The 14407-nt window shown below is 40.4% G+C and overlaps 1 protein-coding gene across 13 annotated transcripts in view; it reads right to left on the bottom strand.

Moving 5' to 3' along the window:
- LRRC4C (leucine rich repeat containing 4C) overlaps nt 1-14407 on the bottom strand; it is a 1846189-nt gene that overhangs the window by 82304 nt on the left and 1749478 nt on the right. For 3 of the 13 annotated variants that reach the window (XM_081544969.1, XM_081544968.1, XM_081544972.1), the window contains one exon: nt 13684-13765. The exons of the other annotated variants lie outside the window; for them this stretch is intronic. The gene's annotated coding sequence lies outside the window, so the exon portion shown is untranslated. The remainder of the gene's footprint in view (nt 1-13683; nt 13766-14407) is intronic. 13 annotated transcript variants of the gene reach the window in all.

A 14407-nucleotide genomic window follows, 5' to 3' on the forward strand; every position in this document is an offset into this window, starting at 1 on the left:
GCAAGTTCTAAAGTTTTAAGGCAGAAATATGCCTGATCTGCCCAGCTGGAAGAACAGGAATGGGGGTGGGGCATTGAGGACAAAGAATTACTATTGTTTTGGCTGATGGGGGAGGAGGGGTCCTACTGCAAAGGGACATTTCAAGAATAAAGTTTTCACCTGATTGAAGTCAGCTATTTGGTTTTGAGCTGAAAAGTAATTCAATACACTTTTATTTTAAAGGAATTCCCTTTTTCTTCCTTGAAGAAGTGATCAGACTTTACCAGAAAGACCAGATAAGAAAATATCTTACCTGTGGTTAGAAATGACTGGTCAGTTTACAAGGGTATTAAGTTTCTAGAGTCTAATAATACACTATCCCTTTAAGGACTTCCCTGGTGCCTCAGATGGTGAAGAATTCATCTGCAATGCAAGAGACTGGGGCTCAAGCCCTGGGTCAGGAAGATTCCCGGAAGAAGGGAATGGCAACCCACTCCAGTATCCTTGCCTGGAAAACCCCATGGACAGAGGAGCCTGGCAGGCTACAGCCCATGGGATTGCAAAGAGTTGGACAAAACTGAGCGACTGATCCTTACCTTATCCCTTTAAGAAAGCCAGAAGTCTGTCTGATTCTAGGGTGTTTTTTTTGTTGTTGTTGCTAATCTGTTATTAATTTTGCTTTAAAAAAGTTTCCACAATGGGAAATTTTCTTGCAGGAAGTGCAAGGAAATGCACAATATGAGAAAGAGCCTCTGATGTCCTGCTAGAGACCCCGGGGATGTTCTCTGGTTTAACCCTCAGAGGAACCCTGTAAAGTAGGTGCTGTTTTTCTAGAAATGAGAAAGCAGTTTGGGGAGAATAATTGGCTCAAAGCCATACAGCTGGAAATGCAGGTGATAAAATTAGAACTCAGGACTCACTCACTTTGTGGATCTTGATTTTTCCATGCTGAACCAAAATTCCCTGTTTTACAATTAAAATTCTTATTATAACTTTTAAAAATAGAAATTCTAATTTTGCAAATAGTCTTCCAGAATTCTGATAAGCATGAATTAATACCACTGGATGCTGGGTGGGAGCACTGAAGCTTGATTGCCAAATTCGAACTCCTGAGTGCATGCGTGCTAAATTGCTTCAGTCACGTCTGACTCTTTGAAACCCCATGGACTGTAGCCTGCCAGGCTCCTCTGTCCATGTGGATTCTCCAGGCAAGAAAAGTGGGGCGGGTTTCCAAGCCCTCCTCCAGGGGATCTTTCAAACCCAGGGATTGAACTAGCGTCACTTATGTCTCCTGCATTGGCAGGCGGGTTCTTTTCCACTGTGTCATCTAGGAAGCAGTTAGACCATTTCTTGGTTTGTCCACCAAACTATAGCCATTCTTGAAAATGTCTGGAACAAAGCCTCACTTAATAAGGTGGGTAGGCGTATAGTGTGTATATTTATGTAATGCATCTGTGAATGCATGAGTGTGCAGGAGAGGGACAAGAGAGATGAAGGGAGAGAGAGAGGGAGAGTCTTGATTCCAGCCATGAAAAAGTACAGCCACACCACACATAGCTGATCCCACCCCAAGGGCACATAAGAAGAAAGCACACTTCAGGCAGCCTGAACTGGCCAGCCCCAGCCTTGAACCTCACACTTGGCAGTGGGAGCTGCATGTCAGGGCAACCTCATCATTTTTAGAGCTCAGTTAACAAATGATATATTTCAGAACATCCATCTATAGAGTCGTTGCTTCTCTCCTAATCATCTCGTGTTCTTTCTCTGCCTTGCTTGCTATTTTTTTTAAACTGACGACTTTAAATTTTTTCTCCTTAGAGAAAAAAAGTGCATCACTCTTAGTGGGTACAGCAATAAAAGTAAGTGAATCTTTCCCCCTCCTTCACAGAAAGAAGCTTTTTACTTTGATCTTCCCAAGCAGACTAGAATAGAGTCTTTCTTTTTTCACCTTGGCAGTGGGGGTGAACGCCTTCTATTCAACAATTGTACCCATGCACTGGGCGGCTGCCTTCTCAAAGGGTTGGTGAGGTCGGAAGAACTCACAGAAAAGGCAATGTGAGGGTGACCCAAACAACCCTCACGGACAGTCAGACGTCCACTTCGAGCTAAAACTGCTCTAAGGATAGCTAGGAACAGAGCAACATTGGTTCTGATGGAGTGAGGATTTTAGGATAAGGATGTGTCTCCCTGTGTTTCCTAGGTGGCGCTAGTGGTCAAGAACCATCCTGCCAATGCAGGAGACATAAGAGTAGCGGGCTCAATCCCTGGGTCGGGAAGATCCCCTGGGGAAGAGCATGGCAATCCACTCCAGTATTCTTGCCTGGAGAATCCCATGGACAGAGGAGCCTGGCGGGCTACCGTCCATAGGGTCGGGAAGAGTTGGACATGACTGAAGCGACTTGGTAGGGACCTGCACGTGTGTCTCCCTAGAGACTTGACAGGGTGGAGGGGAGGAATCAAACTTAGGCTGAAATACCAGAGGGGTAAGGAGGGGTTGAAAGAGAGGAAAGATGTTACCAAGCAGCAAATGTAATTTCACAGGGTCCTCATTGCAAACAATTTGAATCATCCAAGCAGTTCCCTTGGGCTGTTGGATGAAGATGATAATGAAGCCAAATTAGCATAGAATATTAGCTAAGGACCCAGGACTTCCCTGGTGGCTCAGTAGTAAAGAATCTGCCTGCCAGTACAGAAGACACAGTTAGATTCTTGGATCAGGAAGATCCCCTGGAGGAGGAAATGGCAACCCACTCCAGTATTCTTGCCTGGGAAATCCCATGGACAGAGCAATCTGGTGGGCTACTGTCCATGGGATCGCAAAAGTCAGACACGGCTCGGCTCCTAAACAACAATTGGCTAAGGACCCAGGTGCTAGAATCACCAAGATCTCTGTTCCAATCCAAGTTCCTATACTTATGAGCTGTGTGATTTGGGCCAAGGTGTTTAACACCTCTGTGATGTCTAATTGAGCTTGGCAATCAGAAAGTGGTTGGGCTTATTAAGGTAAACAATGTGCTGGAAATGCTTATTCAATACAGTACCTGGACAGCCTTCCTCTGAGGGTACCGGTTGATTACAGTGGAAAGGGACTCCACAGTAGACTAGCCAGAAGGAGGCTGTCCAAAACAGAGGCAGTGTTCTGAAAAGCATAACTGATTAACAACTGAGTTCCCATTTGCAAATCAGCCCAGCGAACCCCCTAACCTTGAGACAATTACTCAATCACAAAGAAAGGGTATCTGTTGGAGGCAAAGCCAGGCAGGGAGAGGACATCCAAGTTCTAATTCTCCTTCTGTGCCCAACAAATTATACTACCCTGGGCGGGTCTCATAAACCTCTCTGGATCTCACTTCTCTTTGTGTAAATTGAATGAGTTGGGCTAGACTCAACTCTGAGGCTCCAAATTCTAAAACTCTTTATGGGCTTATTTCCCCACTAGAGGCGGGGCCCTTCCTAACTATAAGCATGACAGCATTTGACAAAAGTCCCCAGTTCCTGGATGATGATCGGTTATCAATCGCAATTATGGGACTAGAAGAGGAGCAATCTGAAACCAGCCTTGCAGGGATCTGTGCCTGAAGGGAGGGGACGAAGCTATTAAGGGTAATGATCAAAGCCTGACCATTTAATGGGGAAGCTGTTAGGCAAATTCACCGCTTTTCCCTGGCATCATTTCTCCTGGTCTAGCAGTCTGCAGGCAAGGCATAGAAGAGGGCTCAGCCACTTCTCCCGAGGAGACAAATGAGTATTGAATGTGCACACTTACAGTATTAATTATGAAATCATCTATTTACTTTTTCATCCTTCTTTGCAAATCATTCTAAAAATAATGTCATTTAAGCACTGATTCACTTGCTGTGCCCAAGTGAACTCCCCAGGGAAATCCTAGCCACTGTAATATTTGAAAATGCACCTCTGAATTAGCAAGCCTTGCACAAACTCTACTGGCAAATTCAATCATCTGCCACTGGGTATCGTTATTTGTGGTTCCTTTAAAGAATCAGAGTTCGCTAGCCTTAATTTCCATTCAGGCTGAAATGACATGAATAAGCTGTGAGTTTAGCGGCAGTGCCTCCGTTAATATCAGTATACAATAAAGAACCATACAGTATAATAAAAACAAAAGCTCCAAATGATATCTGAAAAGCCTTTAAGAGCAGAATAAATGCTCCACTGATTCTTTCCTCTCCTCTTATCATCAAGACTCTTTTACACAAGAGGGTTTAGGCTGTGTTGGCATTTACATTCAGGTGGAAGGAAAAAGTTGAGGAAGATGTAATAGATTTAATCAGTTCCATAATCCCTGGATTTTCCTAACCAAATGAGGTAGGTTGTTACTAAAAGTAGAAGTTAGTAATTTTTTATTAGAAGCACCACTACCTCATGTTGATGAAAACAACTACAAAGAGACATGGAATTTTACATCTTTGGATTCTACAAATAGAATGAGTATAATTGGGGCTCCTGGAAGAAAGCCATAGAGAAGACTCCATGAAGGAAAAAGAACTATTATGAAATAGCATCTCATTTGGAAATGGGAATGCCAATGCTAGATTTTAGACCAAGTTCAATGTACTAAAAATGGAAGCAGTTCATCTGATTCCAAACTGTGTGGAAGTGATGTCTGGATGCCTTCTAGCTAAATGAGTGAAATTCCCCCACAGAAACCCCCCTTCCTGATCTTTGTCACCAAATTGACGATACAGGAAATTTCAGGTTTGTAAAGTATTTTAATAATGATAGGTTCGAATCACACATTCTATACTGGATTTCCAGCTTTATCACTTGACTATGTGTTTAACCAAGATCAGCTTAACATTCCATCAGCTTGATTAATCTTTAGATGGGCTTCTTCCTGACTCTAGGACCCTCAGCGACCCTTTTCTTACAGCATTTACTTTAGAAAACTTGTAATTTTAAATCTCTTCTCTGCCCCTTGGAATATAAATATTTATTAAAGCCTCTGGCCAGTTTTTACCACCTAGGAATTTCTTTCTCAAGGTCCTGGGAACCATCTCTTTGAAATGTAATCAACAAAGGAAATAGTACCCCAATCTTCCAGTTTCAATGGAAGAGCAGAGACCTAACTTGGCAGCCACCTGGCTCCAAGTTGCAAAATTACCTCCTGTCATAAAGGTATAAGAACTGTTTTTCCTTTGCCAATTAGCAAACACAGATGGTCTATGACTTTAATAGCCTCCAGTACTTTTTCATTAGTACACAGCAGCCCTTAAAAAAGTCCTACCTCTTCTTCTTCAGTGAAATTGAGATTTTGTTGTGGCCTCTGTCCCTTGTTGCAATAGCCTTAAAGTCTTCCTTGCCTGTTTGACTTGGGCCAGCGCAATTTTTGCTTTGACATCTTTATCATGCCCATGCCAGAAGCTTTCTGATGATGAGGAAGGGTCCCAGAACCTCCCTAGGCAGCCATTCCTTGTTTGATCATCCCTGACATTAGATAGCTCTCCCTTACATTATTCATTATTATGTTATAAATTCTACCCAACAACACAGGCTCTGCCCTTGTGGCCCCTGTGGAATGTGCTTGATATTGTACAAATCCTACAAAGATCTAAGAAAAATGCCTATTTTCTAGGTCTAGCCTTCCCAGTGGAGAAGGCAATGGCACCCCACTCCAGTACTCTTGCCTGGAGAATCCCATGGACGGAGGAGCCTGGTAGGCTGCAGTCCATGGGGTCGCTAAGAGTTGGATACGACTGAGCGGCTTCACTTTCACTTTTCCCTTTCATGTACTGGAGAAGGAAATGGCAATCTACTCCAGTGTTCTTGCCTGGAGAATCCCAGGGATGGTGGAGCCTGTTGGGCCGCCATCTATGGGGTCGCACAGAGTCGGACACGACTGAAGCGACTTAGCAGCAGCAGCAGCAGCCTTCCCAGGGCCTTCACAGAGGGCTCTGAGCCTTAGGACTGGAGTTTGGCTTTGGCAAAGGATTTTCCCTAAGGGAATGTCTGAGGTGCCCCCAGATCTAGAAGAGGTAACTGGATGGGTTTTATTTCACCTCAGATAGCTATCAGTGCAATAATTTAGGACACAACCCACAGATCAGGGGTCATCAGAATGACTTTCTTACAGTTTTCAGTAACGCTTTTTTTTTCTTAAAGTTGCATACATTTTTATTTATTTATTTTTTAATTGGAGGGTAATTGCTTTACAGTATTGTGTTGGTTTCTGCTGTACAACTCAAATCAGTCATTATATATATATATATATGCTTGCATGCTAAGTCACTTCAGTCATGTCCAACTCTTTGCAACCCTATGGACCGTAGCCCACCAGGCTCCTCTGTCCATGGGATTCTCCAGGCAAGAATACTGGAGTGTGTTGCCAGGCCCTCCTCCAGGGATGGATATATATATATATATATATATATATATACACACACACACATATACATACATATATATATATACATATATGGATATGGATATATATATGTGTGTATATATATATATGTATGTATATATGTGTATATATATATATATATATATGCCCACACACACATATAGACGAATCTCCTCCCTCTTGAGCTTTCCTCCCTCTTGATCTTCCTCTCCTTTCCCTTCTTACCCCGATGAACCTAGAACCTGTTATACAGAGTGAATTAAGTCAGAAAGAGAAAAACAAGTATCATACATTAACACACACACACACACACATATATATGGAATCTAGAACAATAGCACTGATAAACATATCCTCAGGGCAGGAACAGAGATGCGGATGCAGAGAACGGACTCATGGGCACAGCGGGGGAAGGGGAGGGTGGGATGAGTGGAGAAAGCAGCACTGACATGTATACATCATCACACGTAAAATAGGTAACTAGTGGGAAGCTACTGTGTAACACAGGGAGCCCAGTCTGGTGCTCAGTAATGCTGTCTTAACTCCATAAATAAAAGGAATCTAGCTGAAATTTGAGCAGCCCAGGGTAAATATACCAAGGTTCCTTGGTGTTTTTGTCGCCTAAACCTGTCAAAGAAAGAAACTACACATTCAATTTGGAGAGTGAGAAAGACAATAGCTGATAAATTCCTTCCTAGATTATAGTCAAAACCTTGAAAAATCTCTACAGTTCATAAAACTTGTTGTTCTTTTATTCTATTTCTCCCGCTGTGGACTTTGTCATACATACCTACGTATTTACCCTTCCTCCTTAATTATTGGAAGTTTCCACACATTAAGGTCTAGGGATTTCTCAAATCTGGATATTTTCCTACATTCTCACTTCTATCAAAATTTATTAATCTAGACAGAGAAAGACAGATATCATATGATACCATTTATATGAGGAATCTAGAAAAATGAACTTATTTACCAAACAGAAATAAACCCACAGACACAGAAAACAAACTTATGGTTACCAAATAGGAAATTGGGGAAGAGATAAAATTAGGATTTGAGGATTAACAGATACCCACTACTATATATAAAATAGAAGACCTGCTGTAGAGCACAGGGAACTACCTTCAATACCTTGCAATAACCTATAATGAAAAATAATTTGAAAAAGAGCATATATTATATATATATATATATATATATATATATAATGTATAACTGAATCACTTTGCTGTACACCTGAAATATTTCAATCAACTCTGTGCCAATAATAAAGGAAATAAGAGATTAAAATGTTATTCAAAACTTATTAATCTAATACCCCATTGTATCAAGCATGGTTTACGATTAAGAAGCAACCAATCCAACAAGTCAAGTTTTATTATTTAACTAAGCAGGTCCACCATCGAAGAAAATACTCTAAGTCACAAGTGTGGTAACAGTTGACCTTAAGGGTCACAATGAGGGAAGGATGAAACCACAGCATCGCTATGTGACTTCTTCTTTCCGAAAGATTTGAGATTCATAATCCCTACTGCTTCTCCATCATCCCCTTCTGCTCAAAAGTAATCTTTTTATTTTCATAACCTATATAGAAGTTTGTCTCTCTCTCTTATCAAGTATGCTTTCAAATTAATTTTATTGTGCTATGTAGTGATGGTAGCTTCTCTTAGGCCTAGAACTCCTCAAGGGCAAAGCTATTTATCTTTATACAGCCCATAATAACCAACAGAGCACCTGCCACATAGTGTAACCCAATCAATATATTTAAAGGTGCAAAAATTGAGAAAATTAATTAAGGAAATCAACCCCACTGTGATGTAAGACAGAGAAAGGAAGTATTATTTATTGCCATTCTTCAGTGAGTGCTCAGTGTTGGCTCCTGGGAGGCCATCCTCCTGAGTAGTGAATGTACAATCGACTGAGTTGATGACTTTGGGTGTGCAATCACACCTGAAGTTCCAGAGTCCCTGTCTGTTGCAGATGTGTGTCAATTCTGGCTATTGAAAGAGACAGACTAGAGGCAGCATAAATCATGCTTGTGCTGTTTGAATATGTGCGTGCACATGGATGGTTGTCTGTGGGGCAAGGGCCAAACTTGCATGTCACTAATTCTCATTCTGTTCTGAAGACACAGAACCCACGTAATCATCACATTTGGCTCTAGGCAGAATGACTTCTCCATTTCAGGTATGCAATAAGAAGTATAAATCTAGGGCAAAGGCAACACTGCCTGCACTCACTAAAAAACAAGTAAACAAACAAAACTCTAGACAGATCCTTCCCTTGAAAGAAACAGTGGTGGCAATCCTCTATATTAGACAACTTGGTCTCTCAGGCCTGAAATCTTTTCAACTCCAGAAAGAAAGCCCATATTTGTGAACCCATCACCCAAGCCCTCATCAATTTCAGTTTATTGTACAAATTGTTGGTGAGGCTGAAATGGTTTCTTATTTTCCATATAACGTTCTCACTGATGGATTCACCAGGAAGTAGAAATGAGAAGTTTCAATAAAGAACATAAACACAGAGTTGCTTTCTGGACTGTGGGAAGTAAGAATCAGGCACAATGATACATATAGCCAGATTCCACAGTTTTCCAGCATTAGAGAGTCAAGGGATTTGTGAGAGCTGCTTTTCTGATATTTAAAATATCCTTCATTCCCTAAAAAATAAGAATGTTAATTAATCCATTAGTCATATCAGATAGCAATACGGCCAGATTTTATCAGTGAAGTTTATAGTCATGGGTTCATTCAAGCTCCTGCTCATCTTAGGTAATTCATGACTCGAGTATTTTTGTGTCCTTGATTCCCACTCAGATGAAGAGCAAGAACCATAGGGGGGAAAAAAAAGACTTTAAAGGTAGCATTATATCCGGTCCCATAGCACCCTTCACCTATGGCAGTCAGAGGCACCCAGCGTCCTTGGAACTCTCCCAGTCAAGGAAATCAGCCTTGCAGGATAGCCGATGCCACTGTTACCTGGCTCTCAATGTCTAACAGTGCTATTGGAACGTGGGGAGACTTCTCTTACAGTTCAACATCAACCCATCCCCTGGCCGCAGAAACCCCACATGTCTAATCTCTCCCCTATACTGTGTTCAAAGAACTTTGCAAAAACATAAAATGACCCTCATGTGCATATAAAAATGTACACATGTTCAAGAATTAATTTTGCTTAAATGTTACGAGGGAGGACTTCCCTGGCAGTCCAGTGGTTAAGACTCCATGCTTCCACTGCAAACAGCACAGGTTTGATCCCAGTCTGGGAAGCAAGATTCCACATGCTGTGTGACTCAGTCCCCCCAAAAAATGTTATGAGGGAACCAAGAAGATGTTTTATGAGTTCAAAGTCAAAATAATACAAAATTATATGCAATAAAGGAAAGTTGAGCTAAATTGCAAATGAAGACAAACTGACTTTTCCACTGGAAGAGGGAAGTCAGTTCTATTGAACAAGATAGAATTTGCACATCCATCTGCTGCTGCTGCTGCTAAGTCGCTTCAGTCGTGTCCGACTCTGTGCGACCCCATAGACGGCAGCCACCGGGCTCCGACGTCCCTGGGATTCTCCAGGCAAGAATACTGGAGTGGGTTGCCATTTCCTTCTCCAGTGCATGAAAGGGAAAAGTGAAAGTGAAGTCGCTCAGTCGTGTCCGACTCTTAGCGACCCCATGGACTGTGGCCTACCAGGCTCCTCCATCCATGGGATTTTCCAGGCAAGAGTACTGGAGTGGGGTGCCATTGCCTTCTCCATCCATCAGCTCCTTACAATTCATAGGGGTGCAAAATAGCTCACAACAATGAACAGGACTAGAATCAAACAGCCAGATCTGTGTGTTATAGATCATGAATAGTTTCCCACTGAAGTACTATTTTTTAAATATGAAAATTGTTCTAATAATTTTTATGCAATTCTAAATCGCAAAACAATGCCCTGAAAACTGAAAGCTATTTTGTATATGTCTGGCATTTACATATACCTCTTGTGTGAAAACCAATTTGTTTTAGTGCAGAAATATTAATATTTTTATTATAAGTATTTCCAGATTCCTCTGGAGGTGTTACATACTATATGCCATATTTACATATTCAGAAATCTTCTGACTTCTTAAACCCTTCAGATTCCTAGTGATGGTGTGCTGGAGTTAGCTTTTGCCTCAGTCAATCATATGCTTTTCTTCCCAACTTCATGTCAGTAATTCCAACTTCATAACTTGAAATTAGCCAAGGTTGGAGTATTTATACAGGAAAATAGGCAAATGCTACAAATCAGGAATTTCTTGTGTGTATGTGTGTGTGTGTGTGTGTGTGTGTGTGTGTGTGTGTTCTGAGAACTGGTTGTTAAATAGTTACCACCACACCACTGCCCCAAGGGGTTCAGATAGGGGATTATATGCCTGCATCCCAACTTGCACGGTCTATGCGAGAATGAATAAGCTATACTCCCTGACCTTGAGGAGTTCACAATCCAGTGAGGAGCTGTGGTCTTATAAATAAATTTACATATTTATAAATGTAATGTTCTACGGTTTATGCTTCTCTCAAAGAAGCTCTTTCACAACAGATTTGTGCCTACTGTCCATCATGAAATAGATTACACCTGCCAGTGTGCATGCGAAGTCGCTTCAGTCATGTCTGATTCTCTGCAACCCTATGGACCGAAGCCCATTAGGCTCTTCTGTCCATGGGATTCTCCAGGTAAGAATACTGGAGTGGGTTGCCATGTCCTTTCCTGGGGATCTTCCTGATCTAGGGATCGAACCCATGTCTCAGTCTCCGGCACTGACAGGAAGATTCTTTACCACTAGCAACACCTGGGAAGCCCTATATTACATCTAGATCAACTCAATTCAAGAAATATGCAGGGACATAAGGCCACTAGATGCTTCAAAGGATATACACAGTAAATCACATAGGAGATTTAACTAGAATGTAAAACCACACGTTTTACTGAGTAATAAATTGTGATAAGGGCTAAAAGCTTCCCCTCAAATACTGATGTTTGGAGAGAAACAAATTACATAATTAAAACACAATGTATGAATTTCCTATTTACTTCACACTGTGAACATTAACATTAGTCTTGTCTTTAATGGGAGATTCTTTCATATATTAAGACATATTTCCAAATACTATGTGCTCAGCACTTTGTTAGGTATCAGAGTTTCAACAATAAACAAACGTTGCATTCTGTCCCTTAGGAATTTTTGTTCTACTGGAAAAAGATAATATAAGCCAATAATCCTGATAATACCCTATCATGCCTGATATAAGTACCAGGCTGAATACAGAGAGAAGCAGTTGGCTCTATGAGAAAGAGCTGGGGAAATCATTTCAAAGAGCTGGCAATACCATTAAAGAAGAATAAGATTTTGTCAGAGAAATGAGGAAGGACATTCTTGTCAGAGGGAACAATATACACAAAATTCATCACACACAAGATAGAGTTCTTTAGGAAAAAATATGAGTTCAGGGACTTCTCTGGTGATCCACTGGTTAAGACTTAGCCTTCCAGGGTAGGGGTTCAGGTTAGATCCCTGGTCAGGAAGCTAAGATCCCACATGCCTCATGGCCAAAAAACCAGAACATAAAACAGAAGCAATTATTGTAACACATTCAATAAAGAATTTAAAAATGGTCCATATCAAAAAAAAAAATCTTAAAAAAAAGATGGGTTCAAGAACAGGATGGAGGTTAAGATTTCTGAATATCTTCAAGAAAGGAGACAAAAGACCTTACTTTTAAGGTATAAGATACAAGGCTTATCTTGTATGTAAAGATTCTATTAAGCAGAGGAGAATAGGAAAAAATAAAATTTTCTGGCTGTATAGGTACAGAAAGCAGAGGTTATAAGCTTTCTGAGCTGACCTGAAGTATCTAGAGAGTGAGCACTTTGAGGACAGGAAACATTCCATATTATTCATATTTTAACTTTTGGACTTAATCGAAACATCTCACACATGGCAGACAATCATTAAATAACTGGTGGACTGAAGAAGGGAAAAATCAACACAAAAACATGGTCATTCACTTTCTAGTGTTCTTTGCCTGCGGCAGTATGCTATCTGTATTCTTCAAAGGGATGGAATCCTCTCCCCTCTCGGTCTCCTTGGCTCTGATCTCTCTTTTTGTTGAATGCATCTCCTACCAGTCTCCCTGTCCACCCTTGAAGTCCCCCTTGTTCTTCCTGAGCACAGCAGGGAAAGCCCCTTCATGATCGTTCCCCTGAGGGCATTTGTTTTTCTGTTCCTCCTGCTAGAGTGGCTATCACGAACACCCGCTCAAAAATAGCACTCTTCATCTCCCAACACACTCTAAATCCTCACTATGTTTCATTCACCACAACCTGACATTACATTGCGCGTTTGTTGTTACCCCCATTCATACATACGCCCCCTATTGGCTGACACTGTGTATTGCTCTCTTTTATTCTCAGCACCTCAATCAGTGCCTGGCACGTGAAGTTCCATAGCAGATTATTGAGTAAGAAGAATAAAATGAAAAATTGCCCTCTTTGATGAAGCTTTTATGAGAAGTTTCCTTGTATTTTTTGAAAACTAATGCTTTATATTAATAAAACAAAATCAAACAAAAAATTACACTTGAATTGTAAAGAGACTTTAAAAGATACGAAAAAATGCTTCATATAATAGGAAGTAAATATATTTTAAACATTTAAGTACTAAGGAAAATCAACAAACTACCAAGAGACAAAATAAAAGGTTAATTTTAAATGTACTAGCTGTACACAAAAGGCCATCTTCCTCTTCTTCCTTAAAATTTTAGTTTTAGTTTGGAGGCTACATTGAGTTCCAAACACAAGATTGCATTTTCCAGAGTGTTCTCTACCTAGGTATAGTTATATGATTAAATTCGAACTAAATGATATATACATCAAAGTGTCCTATGACAATACCAAGAATTATGTTTTAAAGGAGTAAATTCAGATTAGAGATGACCTCAAAATGTTCTTCCTCCATTTTTCCTTTCTGCTTCCTGGAATGTGGACATAATGGCTGGAGCTTTAGCAACCTTCAAGGACTATACTTTGACCTTAGGCTGAAAGCCTTGTGCTAAAATATTGGAGCAGAGCCAGAGAACAAACTTGAATCCCTTATGTCTCTATGTAGCCCTCATACCAACTTTGCATTATTTTCTGACTTCTCTATGAAACAGAATAACCTTTGTATGCTGAGGTCACTGCAATTTTTAGTTTTCTTCAATATTCATGAAATAAAGTTCATATTTTTTGTAAATATCTTAAAATATCCTTAACAGCATGTTTACTGGCCTCGGAGTGCACTTACCAGGTTGGGCAGTAAATGTGGAAAACATGCTTACCAGTCTCAGTAGTGAGTCTGAGTGATCTAAAGTACTGTTGTTGCATTATTGTTCTGACTGCAATTGTTGATATATTCACCACCTGTTTAGGTAAGGACATCTGTCAATTTTCATGACTTCACTAAGTCCTGCATAAATATTAATTAAGCACAATAGCTCTGAAAAAAAAACTAAATGCTTGTTATTGTGGATTTAGGAACAAAGCACTCAGGGTAATTACATGCTTAGATTGGAAACTTCTTGTAGTTTGTAAAAACACACAATTCTTACATGGCCTAAGCAAGATAAACACAAAGAAAAGAATTATAAGAGCATTAAAAAAATCTCTGAATCTACTAGGAAGCTAAACATTTGGGAATTAAAATGATTTGTCATATCTATTCCAGTATGTACAAAGAGTTACATTGAGGATTTGCTTGTAATGAAAAGGTAATAATAATAATAGCCAATACTTCTAACAATAGCCACTGTGTGCAACATTCTAACAAGCTCTTTAATGTTTTAAATGTAGATTACATGTAGGCTCTTTACAAACGGTCAGTGATGAATAAATGTCACAGCAGCCCTACGAGGTAGATACTATCATTATCCTTGTTTTTCTAATGAGCAAATGGAGATGCAGAGATGTCATAACTTGCTCAAGGTCCCACATATAGTAAACACCGAAACCAGGATTGGATTCCAAGCAAGGAAGCCACAGATTCTGTGTGCTTGGCCATCACGC

Source organism: Giraffa tippelskirchi, chromosome 11 (assembly GCF_054371585.1).
Source record: "Giraffa tippelskirchi isolate mGirTip1 chromosome 11, T2T-mGirTip1v1.2.pri, whole genome shotgun sequence".
In the NCBI taxonomy this organism is placed as follows: domain Eukaryota; kingdom Metazoa; phylum Chordata; class Mammalia; order Artiodactyla; family Giraffidae; genus Giraffa; species Giraffa tippelskirchi.